Source organism: Sturnus vulgaris, chromosome 26 (genome assembly GCF_052056855.1).
Source record: "Sturnus vulgaris isolate bStuVul1 chromosome 26, bStuVul1.hap1, whole genome shotgun sequence".
In the NCBI taxonomy this organism is placed as follows: domain Eukaryota; kingdom Metazoa; phylum Chordata; class Aves; order Passeriformes; family Sturnidae; genus Sturnus; species Sturnus vulgaris.
Genome location: NC_142268.1, coordinates 5,989,011 through 6,010,117, shown reverse-complemented (window position 1 = coordinate 6,010,117; position 21,107 = coordinate 5,989,011). Strand labels below are relative to the sequence as shown.

The following is a 21,107-nucleotide window of genomic DNA, read 5'->3' as shown; positions in this document are numbered from 1 at the left end:
TAGTCTACTAGCCCTGCACTTCAACGGGCAGTGAGCAGTTCATGACACCAAATTTACGTTTGGCAAGGAGACAGTCTATTTATTACAAGCCCCTAGTTCTAGAACCAAGAATTCAGGAGTTGCTCATTCCCAATGAAAATCTGTCCATTTCATACCTTTGGGGTTTTATGCTTCTGTTCTTTACCTGTCTTGAGTGTGGCTTTCTTGTGAAGTCACTGATGGGTGTTTTTCCAACACATTTCTGCTGATTACACGGTAATTGCATGGCATCAGCAGACATCTCTGAATGTCTCTTGAAAGTATGCTTTTTACTCTTCCTAGAGGACCTTGTCTTCTTCTTTCCTTCACCCAAAAGGTGGGCTAAGTGAGCCTTCAAAGAACCATCATCTCAACAATTAGAATTCTTTCAAACCTACTGAATGGAGAACAGCGACAAAAAAATTTTAAAAAGACTAGTACGCGAAAGACAGCAGAAGAGAAAGGTAAAATAATGAATCCTACATGCCACATGCATAACTCTCTTCATTCAAGGCTATTTTCAAAATGAGAAGAAAAAAAAAAAAAAAAAGATCATCTTTTCCTCAGAGAGCAAAAGTGGAGTAACTGGATTGTGTTGCCTTGCCTACAGTTACCAGAAAAGTCAACAGCAGAGTTGAAAACTCCTGAAGCTGGCTAACTACGCCTCTAAATGTTTTACTACTGTGTTATGATTCTGTCTTCAGTTAATAGAACCCGATATACAACAAAGAGATGGGAGCACATGGAGATGCATTGGAGAGCCTACGCTGGAGGTAACACATTCATTTTTTACTCAAACAAATCCAAATTAGAAATGTTGAAAATGACCTGGGGCCATTTCAACAGCCAGCAAACTAACACAACCAACCTTTGGCTTTTATTCAATCCTTTGCTTGTTTTACCTGGACCTTGAAGATCTGTCTGCAGCCTTCCTCTCTGCAAATATATCACACTCGTCCTATTGAGAACCCATGGCTCATCACAGCTGCTTTGCCACGCCTGCTTCCAGAAGAACTGGCAACTACAAGCTGGGAGCCAAGAGATACAACACTTCACTTGGAAAAGGGCCTTCCATGAATCCTAGAATCCCAGAATGGTTTGGACTGGAAGCGACCTTAGAGACAGATTCTCTTCTTCCCACATCCTGACATGGGCAGGGACACTTTTCCACTAGTCCAGGTTGCTCCATGTCCGCTCCAGCCTGGCCCTGGACGCTTCCTGCCATGGGGCTCCTACACAGCCTCTTTGAGCAACATGTGCCAGGCCTCAGCACCCACACAAGGAAGAATTCCTTTCCAATATCCCATCTACCCCAGCTCTCTGGCAGTTTGAAGCTATTCCCCCTTGTCCTGCGAGTCCAGAACCTTTTCCAAAGTCCCTCCCCAGCTATCTTGGAGCCCCAGCAGGCACTGCAAGGGGCTCGAAGGTCTCCCTGGAGCCTTCTGTTCTCCAGATTGGACACCCTCAGCTCTCCCAGACTGTCCTAGAGCAAAGAAGCTCCACCTTTCAAAGCACCTTAGAAGCCTCCTACCGGCCAAACTCGATGGCAACGCTGGCCTTCCGGGCCCTACGGATATCGCTTCCGGTGTCGCTCGGGGTCACTCCCGGCTCTCTCCCCGCCCCCCATGGGGCCCTCAGGCGATGCCGCTCCGACGCAGCTCCTGCCGCTGTCAGACCAGCGGGGGGGCGGGGGGCCAGCCCAGCCTCATCCACAATCCACACTGTCCTCGGCGGCTGCTGCGGGCTCATGGCGGCCCACACACGCGGAAGCAGAGCTCCGAACACAGAGGATCATAGCCCCACATTTGTGTTCGTCTCTGCACAAGGCAGGGCAGACTTGCCATGCCCGGACTTTTCAGTTCAGCACGAAAATGAGAATAAACCTGCGCCATGGGAGAGGAAACCTCTAAAGACTCCCTCATACGTGGTCGCTCAACTTAATGCCTAGGCACTTGCCATTCCTAAGGCTACACTAAAGCCCTTTTTACCTTGCGGGTAAGAAATGCCATTGTTCTGGTGTGCAGCTAAAGGCGCAGCACAGGCAGGCCAGGGCAAAAGCTGGGGCAGTGCCCGTCTTCACTCCTTCACTGTGCTGTACTCCATGCAGCTAGAACGAAGCAAGAAGGACGCGAGGACGAAGAAGGCGTTCTTAAAGTAGCCCCTTGTCAGCAGCCCTGAAAGGGCGCATAACACACGGCGTCTCGCTGCCCTCCGTTCTACATACTCGCGGCTTCCTCTGCCGACTTGCAAAAGTTGCTACCAGAGCAGAGGCGGCCAGATTGAAGAGGCACTGCTTAGGTTCACCTTTTCCTTACTGCACGTAAGCCACGTCCAGCTCCTCGCTGCACTCTGGATTTCCCTTCTCCGCGGCACTTAGCCTGGTGCTGTGTGTGTGCAACTCGGCGCCTAGAAGTGACCGCCAATGCTTTCAGAGCGGGCTGCAAGGGAACCAAGGAGCAGCACAAGCAGCAGTGCTTCAGCTTACTCCATCCGACTGCTAAGGGCACTTGGGAAGGCAAGCGAGAGTCAACCACCTTCCTCTCCTAGTAGCCTCTAACGTGGTGCACACAAGCACGGCACATAGCCGCTTCGTTCACCGCCCTCGCCCACGCCTACGCCTGGCTCCGCTTTCACTTGCCGGCGGCCAGAAGCCGCTGCAGCGGCGCCACATACCCAGCAGTGTGCCGGCAGCCAAGAGCTCGAGAACGCTTCTTCTGCCCAAGCCAGCCTAGGGCGTGCACCTTTGTTCTCAGAGCTCCGTGTAACAGTCTGCCTCTCTCGCAGTTCGAATGGAAAACGAAAGCTTTTCGCCTACGCCCTTCACAGAGATCCGTTGCCAGGACGAGAATGTCTTGTGGCCGGGGCTCGCCCCCGCCGCCAGGAAGCTGCTCTTAGCACCGCGTTGCAGGGACACGTCTCGCTTCTTGACTTCGTGCTTAGCGCTCTCCGAATTCGCTGCTAGCTCCGCGGTCCTTCTCAGCTGCAAGTAGCTGCGCTCGCAGTACATAGAGCTTCGCAAGGACCGAAGACCCGGAGGGACATATCGCACACGACAACGTGCCAGGACAGAGACGTGTTCTACGTTGTCCCTTCTCGTCATCCAGTTTGTGCCTCTGCTGCTTGTGCTGTTAGGAATCGTTCCTTGAAAGACGAGCGAGAGCGTCTTTCTGGGTGCATTGCACTGAGTGAGTGCTCGCTAGGGACTTTGCACTCGGAGCCAAGGCAACAGGGCGTGCTTGTCCGCAGAACTGAGAGCACGCTGTTGGGCAGAGCTGAAACTGACCGCTGCAGTTCAGCTCTCTCCGGACGGCAGACGCCGAAGAACGAAGCCGCTTGCGAGCGGCGCAGTGCAGCGAAGAGCACACGAGCAGCCAAAGAGCTCCTTCACAATCGCTTTCACTTCTCAGTGCTCTTGCTGCTTGGAAAAGCAGCACACAGCCGTTGCACGCCAGGGCAAAAGCTGGGGCAGTGCCCGTCTTCACTCCTTCGCTGTGCTGTACTCCATGCAGCTAGAACGAAGCGAGAAGGACGCGAGGAAGTAGAAGGCCTTCTTAAAGTAGCCTACTGGCAGCAGCCCTGAAAGGGCGCATAACACACGGCGTCTCGCTGCCCTCCGTTCTACGTACTCGCGGCTCCCTTTGCCGACTTGCAAAAGTTGCTACCAGAGCAGAGGCGGCCAGATTGAAGAGGCAGTGCTTAGGTTCACCTTTTCCTTACTGAACGTAAGCCACGTCAAGCTCCTCGCTGCACTCTGGATTTCCCTTCTCCGCGGCACTTAGCGTGGTGCTGTGTGTGTGCAACTCGGCGCCTAGAAGTGACCGCCAATGCTTTCAGAGCGGGCTGCAAGGGAACCAAGGAGCAGCACAAGCAGCAGTGCTTCAGCTTGCTCCTTCCGAGTGCTAAGGGCACTTGGGAAGGCAAGCGAGAGTCAACCACCTTCCTCTCCTAGTAGCCTCTAACGTGGTGCACACAAGCACGGCGCTTTTGCCGCTTCGTTCACCGCCCTCGCCCACGCCTTGCTCCGCTTTCACTTGCCGGCAGCCAGAAGCCGCTGCAGGGGCGCCATATACCCAGCAGTGTGCCGGCAGCCAAGAGCTCGAGAACGCTTCTTCTGCCCAAGCCAGCCTAGGGCGTGCACCTTTGTTCTCAGAGCTCCGTGTAACAGTCTGCCTCTCTCGCAGTTCGAATGGAAAACGAAAGCTTTTAGCCTACGCCCTTCACAGAGATCCGTTGCCAGGACGAGAATGTCTTGTGGCCGGGGCTCGCCCCCGCCGCCAGGAAGCTGCTCTTAGCACCGCGTTGCAGAGCCACTTCTCGCTTCTTGACATCGTGCTTAGCGCTCTCCGAATTCGCTGCTAGCTCCGCGGTCCTTCTCAGCTGCAAGTAGCTGCGCTCGCAGTACATAGAGCTTCGCAAGGACCGAAGACCCGGAGGGACATATCGCACACGACAATGTGCCAGGACAGAGACGTGTTCTACATTGTCCCTTCTCGTCATCCAGTTTGTGCCTCTGCTGCTTCTGCTGTTAGGAATCGCTCCTTGAAAGACGAGCGAGAGCGTCTTTCTGGGTGCATTGCACTGAGTGAGTGCTCGCTAGGGACTTTGCACTCGGAGCCAAGGCAACAGGGCGTGCTTGTCCGCAGAACTGAGAGCACGCTGTTGGGCAGAGCTGAAACTGACCGCTGCAGTTCAGCTCTCTCCGGACGGCAGACGCCGAAGAACGAAGCCGCTTGCGAGCGGCGCAGTGCAGCGAAGAGCACACGAGCAGCCAAAGAGCTCCTTCACAATCGCTTTCACTTCTCAGTGCTCTTGCTGCTTGGAAAAGCAGCACACAGCCGTTGCACGCCAGGGCAAAAGCTGGGGCAGTGCCCGTCTTCACTCCTTCGCTGTGCTGTACTCCATGCAGCTAGAACGAAGCGAGAAGGACGCGAGGAAGTAGAAGGCCTTCTTAAAGTAGCCTACTGGCAGCAGCCCTGAAAGGGCGCATAACACACGGCGTCTCGCTGCCCTCCGTTCTACGTACTCGCGGCTCCCTTTGCCGACTTGCAAAAGTTGCTACCAGAGCAGAGGCGGCCAGATTGAAGAGGCAGTGCTTAGGTTCACCTTTTCCTTACTGCACGTAAGCCACGTCCAGCTCCTCGCTGCACTCTGGATTTCCCTTCTCCGCGGCACTTAGCGTGGTGCTGTGTGTGTGCAACTCGGCGCCTAGAAGTGACCGCCAATGCTTTCAGAGCGGGCTGCAAGGGAACCAAGGAGCAGCACAAGCAGCAGTGCTTCAGCTTGCTCCTTCCGACTGCTAAGGGCACTTGGGAAGGCAAGCGAGAGTCAACCACCTTCCTCTCCTAGTAGCCTCTAACGTGGTGCACACAAGCACGGCACATAGCCGCTTCGTTCACCGCCCTCGCCCACGCCTTGCTCCGCTTTCACTTGCCGGCGGCCAGAAGCCGCTGCAGGGGCGCCACATACACAGCAGTGTGCCGGCAGCCAAGAGCTCGAGAACGCTTCTTCTGCCCAAGCCAGCCTAGGGCGTGCACCTTTGTTCTCAGAGCTCCGTGTAACAGTCTGCCTCTCTCGCAGTTCGAATGGAAAACGAAAGCTTTTCGCCTACGCCCTTCACAGAGATCCGTTGCCAGGACGAGAATGTCTTGTGGCCGGGGCTCGCCCCCGCCGCCAGGAAGCTGCTCTTAGCACCGCGTTGCAGGGACACGTCTCGCTTCTTGACTTCGTGCTTAGCGCTCTCCGAATTCGCTGCTAGCTCCGCGGTCCTTCTCAGCTGCAAGTAGCTGCGCTCGCAGTACATAGAGCTTCGCAAGGACCGAAGACCCGGAGGGACATATCGCACACGACAACGTGCCAGGACAGAGACGTGTTCTACGTTGTCCCTTCTCGTCATCCAGTTTGTGCCTCTGCTGCTTGTGCTGTTAGGAATCGTTCCTTGAAAGACGAGCGAGAGCGTCTTTCTGGGTGCATTGCACTGAGTGAGTGCTCGCTAGGGACTTTGCACTCGGAGCCAAGGCAACAGGGCGTGCTTGTCCGCAGAACTGAGAGCACGCTGTTGGGCAGAGCTGAAACTGACCGCTGCAGTTCAGCTCTCTCCGGACGGCAGACGCCGAAGAACGAAGCCGCTTGCGAGCGGCGCAGTGCAGCGAAGAGCACACGAGCAGCCAAAGAGCTCCTTCACAATCGCTTTCACTTCTCAGTGCTCTTGCTGCTTGGAAAAGCAGCACACAGCCGTTGCACGCCAGGGCAAAAGCTGGGGCAGTGCCCGTCTTCACTCCTTCGCTGTGCTGTACTCCATGCAGCTAGAACGAAGCGAGAAGGACGCGAGGACGAAGAAGGCGTTCTTAAAGTAGCCCCTTGTCAGCAGCCCTGAAAGGGCGCATAACACACGGCGTCTCGCTGCCCTCCGTTCTACATACTCGCGGCTCCCTCTGCCGACTTGCAAAAGTTGCTACCAGAGCAGAGGCGGCCAGATTGAAGAGGCACTGCTTAAGTTCACCTTTTCCTTACTGAACGTAAGCCACTTCCAGCTCCTCGCTGCACTCTGGATTTCCCTTCTCCGCGGCACTTAGCGTGGTGCTGTGTGTGTGCAACTCGGCGCCTAGAAGTGACCGCCAATGCTTTCAGAGCGGGCTGCAAGGGAACCAAGGAGCAGCACAAGCAGCAGTGCTTCAGCTTGCTCCTTCCGACTGCTAAGGGCACTTGGGAAGGCAAGCGAGAGTCAACCACCTTCCTCTCCTAGTAGCCTCTAACGTGGTGCACACAAGCACGGCGCTTTTGCCGCTTCGTTCACCGCCCTCGCCCACGCCTTGCTCCCCTTTCACTTGTCGGCGGCCAGAAGCCGCTGCAGGGGCGCCACATACCCAGCAGTGTGCCGGCAGCCAAGAGCTCGAGAACGCTTCTTCTGCCCAAGCCAGCCTAGGGCGTGCACCTTTGTTCTCAGAGCTCCGTGTAACAGTCTGCCTCTCTCGCAGTTCGAATGGAAAACGAAAGCTTTTCGCCTACGCCCTTCACAGAGATCCGTTGCCAGGACGAGAATGTCTTGTGGCCGGGGCTCGCCCCCGCCGCCAGGAAGCTGCTCTTAGCACCGCGTTGCAGGGACACGTCTCGCTTCTTGACTTCGTGCTTAGCGCTCTCCGAATTCGCTGCTAGCTCCGCGGTCCTTCTCAGCTGCAAGTAGCTGCGCTCGCAGTACATAGAGCTTCGCAAGGACCGAAGACCCGGAGGGACATATCGCACACGACAACGTGCCAGGACAGAGACGTGTTCTACATTGTCCCTTCTCGTCATCCAGTTTGTGCCTCTGCTGCTTCTGCTGTTAGGAATCGCTCCTTGAAAGACGAGCGAGAGCGTCTTTCTGGGTGCATTGCACTGAGTGAGTGCTCGCTAGGGACTTTGCACTCGGAGCCAAGGCAACAGGGCGTGCTTGTCCGCAGAACTGAGAGCACGCTGTTGGGCAGAGCTGAAACTGACCGCTGCAGTTCAGCTCTCTCCGGACGGCAGACGCCGAAGAACGAAGCCGCTTGCGAGCGGCGCAGTGCAGCGAAGAGCACACGAGCAGCCAAAGAGCTCCTTCACAATCGCTTTCACTTCTCAGTGCTCTTGCTGCTTGGAAAAGCAGCACACAGCCGTTGCACGCCAGGGCAAAAGCTGGGGCAGTGCCCGTCTTCACTCCTTCGCTGTGCTGTACTCCATGCAGCTAGAACGAAGCGAGAAGGACGCGAGGACGAAGAAGGCGTTCTTAAAGTAGCCCCTTGTCAGCAGCCCTGAAAGGGCGCATAACACACGGCGTCTCGCTGCCCTCCGTTCTACATACTCGCGGCTCCCTTTGCCGACTTGCAAAAGTTGCTACCAGAGCAGAGGCGGCCAGATTGAAGAGGCAGTGCTTAGGTTCACCTTTTCCTTACTGAACGTAAGCCACGTCAAGCTCCTCGCTGCACTCTGGATTTCCCTTCTCCGCGGCACTTAGCGTGGTGCTGTGTGTGTGCAACTCGGCGCCTAGAAGTGACCGCCAATGCTTTCAGAGCGGGCTGCAAGGGAACCAAGGAGCAGCACAAGCAGCAGTGCTTCAGCTTGCTCCTTCCGAGTGCTAAGGGCACTTGGGAAGGCAAGCGAGAGTCAACCACCTTCCTCTCCTAGTAGCCTCTAACGTGGTGCACACAAGCACGGCACATAGCCGCTTCGTTCACCGCCCTCGCCCACGCCTTGCTCCGCTTTCACTTGCCGGCGGCCAGAAGCCGCTGCAGGGGCGCCACATACCCAGCAGTGTGCCGGCAGCCAAGAGCTCGAGAACGCTTCTTCTGCCCAAGCCAGCCTAGGGCGTGCACCTTTGTTCTCAGAGCTCCGTGTAACAGTCTGCCTCTCTCGCAGTTCGAATGGAAAACGAAAGCTTTTCGCCTACGCCCTTCACAGAGATCCGTTGCCAGGACGAGAATGTCTTGTGGCCGGGGCTCGCCCCCGCCGCCAGGAAGCTGCTCTTAGCACCGCGTTGCAGGGACACGTCTCGCTTCTTGACTTCGTGCTTAGCGCTCTCCGAATTCGCTGCTAGCTCCGCGGTCCTTCTCAGCTGCAAGTAGCTGCGCTCGCAGTACATAGAGCTTCGCAAGGACCGAAGACCCGGAGGGACATATCGCACACGACAATGTGCCAGGACAGGGACGTTCTACACTGAGTGGAGACAGAGACAGACCGAGAATTCTACACTGCCCCTTCTCGTCGGCCATCTTGTGCTCTGCTGCCTCTGCTGTGACGAATCGGTCCTTGAAAGACCAGCGAGAGCGCCTCTCCAGGCACTGAGTGTGAGCTCCCTAGGGACTTTTTCCACCTCCAAAAATACATGGGTAAGTCCTAAAAGTTTTGGTTTGATGAAGAATAGTTACGTCCAAGTATTGCTGTTCTAAACACCCTTGGTTTCAGTCTGAACTTAACTGCTTGTTTCTGTCTTTTTGCCTAGTGGCAATCTAATTCTAAGGTAACTAGATGTGTTGGATATCCATAAATTACATCTCAGGTTAGGTGGGATAATTGGCTGGGAAGAAAATGGAACTGAGAATTTGGAAAGAATCCAAAGTGAGCTGATGTCACAATCCGAGATTCCCTTGAGTTCCAAATCCTTTCATTTGTATTTTTGTGGGCTTTTTTGAAGGCGGTGTACAGTTGAAGCCATGATTTAGCTGCGGTGAGACCTGCTCTGCTGTAAAAGCATTATTTTCTCAGTGAGCATGGACAACAGTTAGAGTGTCGTCTTTTAAGATTCCCTGCACTCCACTTATGGTGGCAAAAGCAGTGCCTTGACTGTAATCATAAAAGTGATTACAGCTTCATTGCTTTGACATCATGTAGGATGCTTCCTCCATCTGCTGTGGTCAGCATTAAGTAACAGATTTCTCAGTTTCTAGGAAGAGTCTAGCAAACAATCACCTTGCTCCTTCTCTTGCATGTATTCATCACTGCTATGCTGCTATACAGACAGATAGTCTGTTTATGATTCAACAATTCAATGGGACATCAAGTAAATAGCAAAGCAAAACTAACTACCGAAAGCACTATAAGGGCCAGAGATTAGCTTGGATCAAAACAGGTATTCTCCTAGCATTGTTTACAAACGACTCAGCATGTGAAACAGAAGGCACAATGTAGTTTGTGCCTTGTTTTGGGCATGCCCGGAAGAAGGAAATTCTGATTTCACATATGGGAAAAGAAATGTTGACATTTGAATGAGATTGTTCATACCCCAGAAAAGGTTGCTTTGAAAGGTTGTGGAAGTCCTGTGTGGAAACACGGCTTTACAAGTCCTTTCCACCAGGAGACAACAGCTGCAGAACATCTGGGTGTGCCAGTGTTGAGAGCACCAGCAAAGATCAAAGTGGAGAAGTTGGTGAACAATGGCAGTGGCCTGGGGGAGAGCAAGTGGGGTGCTGGCTGTGGGACCAGGGGAGTCCTGACTGATTTAGGAGGCGTGTGATGGTCTGTGCCAGCAAGCAGAGTAGTGCTGTGGTCTTGGCACACTGCGAATACTGGAATTCAGTGGGGTCACTGGGCAGGCTGAGTGTCTGAGGTGCTGGAGGGACCCAGGTTGCCCACATGTAAACATCCAGTCTCACTCTTGCCAGCCACAGAAAGGAGCAGGATGTGGCTGCTGGCGATGCCTGTCATGTATATGTAGTGTATATGCGTGCTATCCCAGCCTGCTGGGAACACTTCTTCTTTGGGACTGCTTGGGCTGAGGGAGAGAAAGCAGTGGTAGTTTCTGAGGTTTCGAGTTTGCTCGAGTTTCTCAGGCTGTTTCTGGAGCCACCCAGAGTTCTCTTCCTTGAAGCATTTCAAGTCCTGCTAATTTTCAAAATTCAAACAGACACAGCCCTAAGCTAGTTGATCTGACTTCAGAGCTATTCTTTCGCTGAGCTGTTGGATGATCTGATCTCCTGAGATGTCTTCCATTTCAGTTTATGACCTGGTTCTTGTGAAAAATAGGATCTTTTAGCCTGGAGAAGAGAGGTTTCTGGAGAGACAGTATTGTGGCCTTTGAATATGTAAAGAGGGTATAAGACAAATGGAGAAAGACTTTTTAGGAAGGTTTGCAGAGAAAGGACAAGGGGACATGCTTTCAAACTGAGACTAGGTTTAGATTGGCTAAAAGGAAAAGCTTTTCTACAATGAAGCTGGTGAGACACTCAAACGGCTGTTCCAGAGAAGTTGTGGATGCCCCATCATTGAGAGTGCTCCTTATCAGTTTGGCTAGTCTTGAGCAATTTCATCTACTGTAAGATCTACCTGGCAAGGAAGTAGGACTAGGTGATCTTTAATCACAGACTGTTGTATGATTCCGTGAAAGACAGAATGCAATAAAGTTCATAATTCAGATTTTGGCGCAGACGTATTTATAATTTCTCACTTTATGCATCATTGCAATGACAACTTGTTAGCTTCTGAAATGATTAGCTGAGATTGATTTCCTTCCTTAGTTTCATTTTCCCTGTTATTCCTTCACTCTTGGACCTTTTTTTCACTAGATTTCCTCTTTCAGTAAACTGCCCTTAAGTATCACTTTGCTCCCCACCTGGCTTTTTTTTTTTTTTTTTTTTCAATGACACCTTTTCACTGGTTCGTTTTGGGCCTTTGCTGCTTGAAGTCCAGCAGCCTCCTTGTCAGAGCATTACGGAGCTTTCTTTACAGCTTCATCACTATGCAAAAAGCCATAAATTACTGTGTTCCATCTCACATACCATCAAGTATCACACTAATATTCCCTCTGCTGAATAGCTGGTTGGCTTACATAGACCAGCCAAAAACCAGGAAATCCAGATGGCAGCAAGAATCTTGTAGACTACTCCCGCTGTTCATTTAAATTCTGGAGAAGTCACGTGAGGTATCACATTCTCTTGAAAGAAGTGTCTATCATCTCGGACATTCTAGAATGGGCTATTAATATTGTCGTGAGTTTCTGGCTAGACTTTTTAGTATGCCAATTCAAATTCAAATGATCTGAAATGATAGAACTTCAAGAATTGTTTTTGCCAGAATCGAAGTATGATGGAGTTATATAGGGAGAATCTTAATCTTAGTTATTCTATTCCATCTCACATCATGGCTGGGGGCAGGGAGAAGGGAGTATCTTTGGGGGACAATGGGTTGCGGTGTAGTCAGTAAGCTGGGCAGAGGAGCCATCAGGTATTGTCTGTTGTTGGGGGGGGATTCATGTGAACTCTTCTTTTCTTGTACCCTGCCACCAGTATTGTTGCTAAAATTGTTTGTTTTCTCATCCAAGTGACAAAATCAGCACACTTAATGAGGGATGAAGAGGGAGCAGCGACCTCGGAACAGGAGGAAGAAGAAGCAGAGCCTGCTGTCCTCCAGAAGAAAAAAAACGCTACCAGCCAACTTTGCATCATCTGTGAACTTCCTGGGCGTGTACTCTATCCCCTTGTCCAGATCACTGAGCAAGATATTAAACAGGACTGGGCCCAAGACTGAGCCTTGGGGACCAGCTGGATGAACTCTATTTCCCACCACTCTGTGGGCCTGGCCATCACCCAGTTTGTCACCCAGCAAACAGCCCACCCATGCAAACCATAAACAGACAGTTTCTTCAGGAGAATGATGTGAGACTCATTGCAAAAAGGATCAGGGAGATGCCTAGGAAGAGTCTCAGGTGAATCCAGGAGACTATAGTGGAGGACTATTCAGTTTTCCAATCAATTGCTTAAAAAACTCTACAAAACCGTAATAAAAAAACAAACAACCAACCAAACAAACAAAAAAAGCAGACCAAACAAACACACAAAACCCCCCAACCAATAATCCCCAAAGAGACAAAAAAAGCCCCCAAAAAAGCCCACCAAAAAACCCACCCAAAACCGGAAAAAAAAGCCCCAAACCCAACACAAAAAATCAGGGTGAAGGGTTTTAGTAACTTTAAAAATAACAAAACAAAACGAAACAAAAAAAACCCAGAAAGTCACATTTCTAAAGGTGCTGTCCCAGCCTCTTCTCTCAGCAGGGAGGACATCCTGAAGTGGAGCCAGTTGGAAGAAAGCGGGACGGGGCAGCACCTGGGCCATTGTCACAGGACGGCCCTGTGGCTGCCCCATTGCCAAAACCTGGACACATAAATCAAACACACGTATGCACATGTGCTTAGACACAGCAAAAATATATTTGTCTGAAAAGAATACAGGTCCATTTCTATCACTGGAAAGAGCATAATGCCTCGTCTCAGCTTTCTTTTCAGTCATTACAAATGTTTCGAAAATAAAGGAGTGCAGAAAATGGAAATATCCAAGATCAACAGGAGGACCAGTAACAAAGATTCCATTTTTGAAACTGCATTGGGAATCCTCTGCAGAAATTGACTCAGAGCTCTAAGATTTACAAAAAAGACCAAGAGGATTGGAGTCAATACAACACAGTGTCTGGAGACTTCAGCTGGTTGCCTTGATTTCTCAAATATGATGGAGGAAGCACCTTAGCAACTACAGCTGCCAGTTCTCTCAGGGCCCTGACATGCCTCTGGGTGGGTGCCATGGTCTTGCATGCTCAGGTTCCTCAAGTGGTCTGAAAGCTGACCTGCTACTATGGGTTAGAATCAAGTCCACCAGTCCAATAACCTGAGAGATGTGGAAATAGTGACTGGCAGTAAAAATTGAGACCGACACTTGTTGAGTACCTCAGCCTTCTCCTTGTCTGTTGTCACTAGTCCTGTCTGGCTTATGGGGGTGGGGGGGGAATAGGGGAGGTGTGATAGGTTTCTTTTCATCTTCCTTTTCCCACTGAAATACCCGTAGGTGCCTTTATTATTCTTAGTTTTGGCATGCTTTTCCAAATTCAGCTTCAACTGAGCCTTAGCTATACTGATCCCATCCTCACACACTCATGTGTTACCACTGTATTTTTCCCATGATTTGTCTCGCTGTGTATCGTCTGCATATTACCTACTTGCATCACATCTATTAATTTTCAATAACCTTCTGGCTTTAACTTGTTTTCAAAAAAAACCTTTTTGAACCTTTTCACCTCAGAAATTCACCTGGGAAACCCCAAATCCCCAGAATTCGACCCAAAATTCACCTGGCACCCCAAATTCACCCTCCAAATTCGCTCCAAAATGATTGGCAACTTTACACACTCCATTTTCCCACAAAAGGATCTAGAGCCCTGTGCGCTTCGTATACAAACTAAATGCAAAAAACCTTTCTATTCATTCTCAGCAAAAAGACGTCCTATTCCTCCTTCTTTTGGACAAAACTGCCTTCACTTTCAAACTTATTCTCTTGCTCGCTTACCTGCATAATGCTTAGTCCCTGTTCTGCATGCTCATTTTCTTCACTTTTACAAGGAATCCTCTCCTCATCTTCTTCTTCCTCTGCTTCAACATGCAAAAACAAACCAAAAATTGTCTCTTCTACAGAAAATGAGGGGAGAAAAGAACACAAATGATAACCAATACCCTGCCAAGTAGAAATTTCTTCTATATTTCAGTGACTGATAGGCAGAAAAAATGAATTTCATCTGGGGAAAGAAAGACATTCTAGGAATATTCAGACTGCTATCTTGCCCCAGGTAAAACATTTACCATGGCCTTAGCGTTAATGAGCTTGTGAACATCAGCTGCCAAGAGGAAGGACATTTCCTCCAGTTTCACACAATACTTGGTCAGTACATCTGCTATCTGTGCAATCAAAGAATACAGAAAAGCAACAACAATGAAAAGCAGAACTCAAATATCAATTTCCCAAGTTAAAATCTACATGAACAAGACAATTTTTCCATTCAAGTGAATTCGATTTAATTAATTCATTAACTACATAAGTAGCATTCTCACGTTCAAGAACAGAATTCAAAGAATCAACGTTGCTTCTTCTGAGACATTGAAGCCTGAGTAGATCCCAACTTCAAATCTAGTAGGACGCCATGAAAGCAATACCTGCTACATTTAGTACATGTAAACTACAAAGACATCTAGAACAGCTCTAAAAGATGAGCAAACCCATGAACTTTGAAGGAGACGCTAGCAAGAAATGTGGAAATAGGCTTTATCTGCCCAGTGCTTTTCCCAAAAGCACGGGCACTCCTTGGCGTCAGTGAGAGTCTCTGTTTCATTATTCAGCAGCTGGCTTAGGGTAAAAAAGGATGCATGCAATCACTTCATTCCTGTTCATGACATAAACTTACTGCATCATCGTGGAAGCCATTTACTTGGAAATATAGCCTAAAAAATAGGTGTCAGACTGGGTACATATCTAGATTGCTATGAGCAAAACCAATTTCTTTTTAACAGGAAAGCCATACAATATGCCTGCCATGGCAAATATTAGTCTACTAGCCCTGCACTTCAACGGGCAGTGAGCAGTTCATGACACCAAATTTACGTTTGGCAAGGAGACAGTCTATTTATTACAAGCCCCTAGTTCTAGAACCAAGAATTCAGGAGTTGCTCATTCCCAATGAAAATCTGTCCATTTCATACCTTTGGGGTTTTATGCTTCTGTTCTTTACCTGTCTTGAGTGTGGCTTTCTTGTGAAGTCACTGATGGGTGTTTTTCCAACACATTTCTGCTGATTACACGGTAATTGCATGGCATCAGCAGACATCTCTGAATGTCTCTTGAAAGTATGCTTTTTACTCTTCCTAGAGGACCTTGTCTTCTTCTTTCCTTCACCCAAAAGGTGGGCTAAGTGAGCCTTCAAAGAACCATCATCTCAACAATTAGAATTCTTTCAAACCTACTGAATGGAGAACAGCGACAAAAAAATTTTAAAAAGACTAGTACGCGAAAGACAGCAGAAGAGAAAGGTAAAATAATGAATCCTACATGCCACATGCATAACTCTCTTCATTCAAGGCTATTTTCAAAATGAGAAGAAAAAAAAAAAAAAAAAGATCATCTTTTCCTCAGAGAGCAAAAGTGGAGTAACTGGATTGTGTTGCCTTGCCTACAGTTACCAGAAAAGTCAACAGCAGAGTTGAAAACTCCTGAAGCTGGCTAACTACGCCTCTAAATGTTTTACTACTGTGTTATGATTCTGTCTTCAGTTAATAGAACCCGATATACAACAAAGAGATGGGAGCACATGGAGATGCATTGGAGAGCCTACGCTGGAGGTAACACATTCATTTTTTACTCAAACAAATCCAAATTAGAAATGTTGAAAATGACCTGGGGCCATTTCAACAGCCAGCAAACTAACACAACCAACCTTTGGCTTTTATTCAATCCTTTGCTTGTTTTACCTGGACCTTGAAGATCTGTCTGCAGCCTTCCTCTCTGCAAATATATCACACTCGTCCTATTGAGAACCCATGGCTCATCACAGCTGCTTTGCCACGCCTGCTTCCAGAAGAACTGGCAACTACAAGCTGGGAGCCAAGAGATACAACACTTCACTTGGAAAAGGGCCTTCCATGAATCCTAGAATCCCAGAATGGTTTGGACTGGAAGCGACCTTAGAGACAGATTCTCTTCTTCCCACATCCTGACATGGGCAGGGACACTTTTCCACTAGTCCAGGTTGCTCCATGTCCGCTCCAGCCTGGCCCTGGACGCTTCCTGCCATGGGGCTCCTACACAGCCTCTTTGAGCAACATGTGCCAGGCCTCAGCACCCACACAAGGAAGAATTCCTTTCCAATATCCCATCTACCCCAGCTCTCTGGCAGTTTGAAGCTATTCCCCCTTGTCCTGCGAGTCCAGAACCTTTTCCAAAGTCCCTCCCCAGCTATCTTGGAGCCCCAGCAGGCACTGCAAGGGGCTCGAAGGTCTCCCTGGAGCCTTCTGTTCTCCAGATTGGACACCCTCAGCTCTCCCAGACTGTCCTAGAGCAAAGAAGCTCCACCTTTCAAAGCACCTTAGAAGCCTCCTACCGGCCAAACTCGATGGCAACGCTGGCCTTCCGGGCCCTACGGATATCGCTTCCGGTGTCGCTCGGGGTCACTCCCGGCTCTCTCCCCGCCCCCCATGGGGCCCTCAGGCGATGCCGCTCCGACGCAGCTCCTGCCGCTGTCAGACCAGCGGGGGGGCGGGGGGCCAGCCCAGCCTCATCCACAATCCACACTGTCCTCGGCGGCTGCTGCGGGCTCATGGCGGCCCACACACGCGGAAGCAGAGCTCCGAACACAGAGGATCATAGCCCCACATTTGTGTTCGTCTCTGCACAAGGCAGGGCAGACTTGCCATGCCCGGACTTTTCAGTTCAGCACGAAAATGAGAATAAACCTGCGCCATGGGAGAGGAAACCTCTAAAGACTCCCTCATACGTGGTCGCTCAACTTAATGCCTAGGCACTTGCCATTCCTAAGGCTACACTAAAGCCCTTTTTACCTTGCGGGTAAGAAATGCCATTGTTCTGGTGTGCAGCTAAAGGCGCAGCACAGGCAGGCCAGGGCAAAAGCTGGGGCAGTGCCCGTCTTCACTCCTTCACTGTGCTGTACTCCATGCAGCTAGAACGAAGCAAGAAGGACGCGAGGACGAAGAAGGCGTTCTTAAAGTAGCCCCTTGTCAGCAGCCCTGAAAGGGCGCATAACACACGGCGTCTCGCTGCCCTCCGTTCTACATACTCGCGGCTTCCTCTGCCGACTTGCAAAAGTTGCTACCAGAGCAGAGGCGGCCAGATTGAAGAGGCACTGCTTAGGTTCACCTTTTCCTTACTGCACGTAAGCCACGTCCAGCTCCTCGCTGCACTCTGGATTTCCCTTCTCCGCGGCACTTAGCCTGGTGCTGTGTGTGTGCAACTCGGCGCCTAGAAGTGACCGCCAATGCTTTCAGAGCGGGCTGCAAGGGAACCAAGGAGCAGCACAAGCAGCAGTGCTTCAGCTTACTCCATCCGACTGCTAAGGGCACTTGGGAAGGCAAGCGAGAGTCAACCACCTTCCTCTCCTAGTAGCCTCTAACGTGGTGCACACAAGCACGGCACATAGCCGCTTCGTTCACCTCCCTCGCCCACGCCTTCCTCCGCTTTCACTTGCCGTCGGCCAGAAGCGGCTGCAGGGGCGCCACATACCCAGCAGTGTGCGGGCAGCCAAGAGCTCGAGAACGCTTCTTCTGCCCAAGCCCGCCTAGGGCGTGCACCTTTGTTCTCAGAGCTCCGTGTAACAGTCTGCCTCTCTCGCAGTTCGAATGGAAAACGAAAGCTTTTCGCCTACGCCCTTCACAGAGATCCGTTGCCAGGACGAGAATGTCTTGTGGCCGGAGCTCGCCCCCGCCGCCAGGAAGCAGCTCTTAGCACCGCGTTGCAGGGACACGTCTCGCTTCTTGACTTCGTGCTTAGCGCTCTCCGAATTCGCTGCTAGCTCCGCGGTCCTTCTCAGCTGCAAGTAGCTGCGCTCGCAGTACATAGAGCTTCGCAAGGACCGAAGACCCGGAGGGACATATCGCACACGGCAACGTGCCAGGACAGAGACGTGTTCTACATTGTCCCTTCTCGTCATCCAGTTTGTGCCTCTGCTGCTTCTGCTGTTAGGAATCGCTCCTTGAAAGACGAGCGAGAGCGTCTTTCTGGGTGCATTGCACTGAGTGAGTGCTCGCTAGGGACTTTGCACTCGGAGCCAAGGCAACAGGGCGTGCTTGTCCGCAGAACTGAGAGCACGCTGTTGGGCAGAGCTGAAACTGACCGCTGCAGTTCAGCTCTCTCCGGACGGCAGACGCCGAAGAACGAAGCCGCTTCCGTGCGGCGCAGTGCAGCGAAGAGCACACGAGCAGCCAAAGAGCTCCTTCACAATCGCTTTCACTTCTCAGTGCTCTTGCTGCTTGGAAAAGCAGCACACAGCCGTTGCACGCCAGGGCAAAAGCTGGGGCAGCGCCCGTCTTCACTCCTTCGCTGTGCTGTACTCCATGCAGCTAGAGCGAAGCGAGAAGGACGCGAGGACGAAGAAGGCCTTCTTAAAGTAGCCCCTTGTCAGCAGCCCTGAAAGGGCGCATAACACACGGCGTCTCGCTGCCCTCCGTTCTACATACTCGCGGCTCCCTTTGCCGACTTGCAAAAGTTGCTACCAGAGCAGAGGCGGCCAGATTGAAGAGGCACTGCTTAGGTTCACCTTTTCCTTACTGCACGTAAGCCACGTCCAGCTCCTCGCTGCACTCTGGATTTCCCTTCTCCGCGGCACTTAGCCTGGTGCTGTGTGTGTGCAACTCGGCGCCTAGAAGTGACCGCCAATGCTTTCAGAGCGGGCTGCAAGGGAACCAAGGAGCAGCACAAGCAGCAGTGCTTCAGCTTGCTCCTTCCGAGTGCTAAGGGCACTTGGGAAGGCAAGCGAGAGTCAACCACCTTCCTCTCCTAGTAGCCTCTAACGTGGTGCACACAAGCACGGCACATAGCCGCTTCGTTCACCGCCCTCGCCCACGCCTTGCTCCGCTTTCACTTGCCGGCAGCCAGAAGCCGCTGCAGGGGCGCCACATACCCAGCAGTGTGCCGGCAGCCAAGAGCTCGAGAACGCTTCTTCTGCCCAAGCCCGCCTAGGGCGTGCACCTTTGTTCTCAGAGCTCCGTGTAACAGTCTGCCTCTCTCGCAGTTCGAATGGAAAACGAAAGCTTTTCGCCTACGCCCTTCACAGAGATCCGTTGCCAGGACGAGAATGTCTTGTGGCCGGGGCTCGCCCCGCCGCCAGGAAGCTGCTCTTAGCACCGCGTTGCAGGGACACGTCTCGCTTCTTGACTTCGTGCTTAGCGCTCTCCGAATTCGCTGCTAGCTCCGCGGTCCTTCTCAGCTGCAAGTAGCTGCGCTCGCAGTACATAGAGCTTCGCAAGGACCGAAGACCCGGAGGGACATATCGCACACGGCAACGTGCCAGGACAGAGACGTGTTCTACATTGTCCCTTCTCGTCATCCAGTTTGTGCCTCTGCTGCTTCTGCTGTTAGGAATCGCTCCTTGAAAGACGAGCGAGAGCGTCTTTCTGGGTGCATTGCACTGAGTGAGTGCTCGCTAGGGACTTTGTACTCGGAGCCAAGGCAACAGGGCGTGCTTGTCCGCAGAACTGAGAGCACGCTGTTGGGCAGAGCTGAAACTGACCGCTGCAGTTCAGCTCTCTCCGGACGGCAGACGCCGAAGAACGAAGCCGCTTCCGTGCGGCGCAGTGCAGCGAAGAGGACACGAGCAGCCAAAGAGCTCCTTCACAATCGCTTTCACTTCTCAGTGCTCTTGCTGCTTGGAAAAGCAGCACACAGCCGTTGCACGCCAGGGCAAAAGCTGGGGCAGCGCCCGTCTTCACTCCTTCGCTGTGCTGTTCTCCATGCAGCTAGAGCGAAGCGAGAAGGACGCGAGGACGAAGAAGGCCTTCTTAAAGTAGCCCCTTGTCAGCAGCCCTGAAAGGGCGCATAACACACGGCGTCTCGCTGCCCTCCGTTCTGCATACTCGCGGCTCCCTCTGCCGACTTGCAAAAGTTGCTACCAGAGCAGAGGCGGCCAGATTGAAGAGGCAGTGCTTAAGTTCACCTTTTCCTTACTGAACGTAAGCCACGTCCAGCTCCTCGCTGCACTCTGGATTTCCCTTCTCCGCGGCACTTACAGTGGTGCTGTGTGTGTGCAACTCGGCGCCTAGAAGTGACCGCCAATGCTTTCAGAGCGGGCTGCAAGGGAACCAAGGAGCAGCACAAGCAGCAGTGCTTCAGCTTGCTCCTTCCGACTGGAAAGGGCTCTTGGGAAGGCAAGCGAGAGTCAACCACCTTCCTCTCCTAGTAGCCTCTAACGTGGTGCACACAAGCACGGCACATAGCCGCTTCGTTCACCGCCCTCGCCCACGCCTTGCTCCGCTTTCACTTGCCGGCGGCCAGAAGCCGCTGCAGGGGCGCCACATACACAGCAGTGTGCCGGCAGCCAAGAGCTCGAGAACGCTTCTTCTGCCCAAGCCAGCCTAGGGCGTGCACCTTTGTTCTCAGAGCTCCGTGTAACAGTCTGCCTCTCTCGCAGTTCGAATGGAAAACGAAAGCTTTTCGCCTACGCCCTTCACAGAGATCCGTTGCCAGGACGAGAATGTCTTGTGGCCGGAGCTCGCCCCCGCCGCCAGGAAGCTGCTCTTAGCACCGCGTTGCAGGGACACGTCTCGCTTCTTGACTTCGTGCTTAGCGCTCTCCGAATTCGCTGCTAGCTCCGCGGTCCTTCTCAGCTGCAAGTAGCTGCGCTCGCAGTACATAGAGCTTCGCAAGGACCGAAGACCCGGAGGGACATATCGCACACGGCAACGTGCCAGGACAGAGACGTGTTCTACATTGTCCCTTCTCGTCATCCAGTTTGTGCCTCTGCTGCTTCTGCTGTTAGGAATCGCTCCTTGAAAGACGAGCGAGAGCGTCTTTCTGGGTGCATTGCACTGAGTGAGTGCTCGCTAGGGACTTTGCACTCGGAGCCAAGGCAACAGGGCGTGCTTGTCCGCAGAACTGAGAGCACGCTGTTGGGCAGAGCTGAAACTGACCGCTGCAGTTCAGCTCTCTCCGGACGGCAGACGCCGAAGAACGAAGCCGCTTGCGAGCGGCGCAGTGCAGCGAAGAGCACACGAGCAGCCAAAGAGCTCCTTCACAATCGCTTTCACTTCTCGGTGCTCTTGCTGCTTGGAAAAGCAGCACACAGCCGTTGCACGCCAGTGCAAAAGCTGGGGCAGTGCCCGT

The 21,107-nt window shown here is 51.9% G+C and overlaps 2 long non-coding RNA genes across 2 annotated transcripts; both read right to left on the bottom strand.

The window, feature by feature from the left end:
* Positions 1 to 281: 281 nt before the first annotated feature.
* Positions 282 to 1,626, bottom strand: LOC148221219 (uncharacterized). Its single transcript, XR_015808459.1, has 3 exons — positions 1,550 to 1,626; positions 921 to 1,046; positions 282 to 415 (listed from the first exon to the last, which is right to left on the bottom strand). It is a non-coding gene; the product is annotated as an uncharacterized LOC148221219 (long non-coding RNA).
* A 13,483-nt stretch (positions 1,627 to 15,109) lies between these two features.
* LOC148221218 (uncharacterized) lies at positions 15,110 to 16,454 on the bottom strand. The gene is made up of 3 exons (XR_015808458.1): positions 16,378 to 16,454; positions 15,749 to 15,874; positions 15,110 to 15,243 (listed from the first exon to the last, which is right to left on the bottom strand). It is a non-coding gene; the product is annotated as an uncharacterized LOC148221218 (long non-coding RNA).
* Positions 16,455 to 21,107: the final 4,653 nt, after the last annotated feature.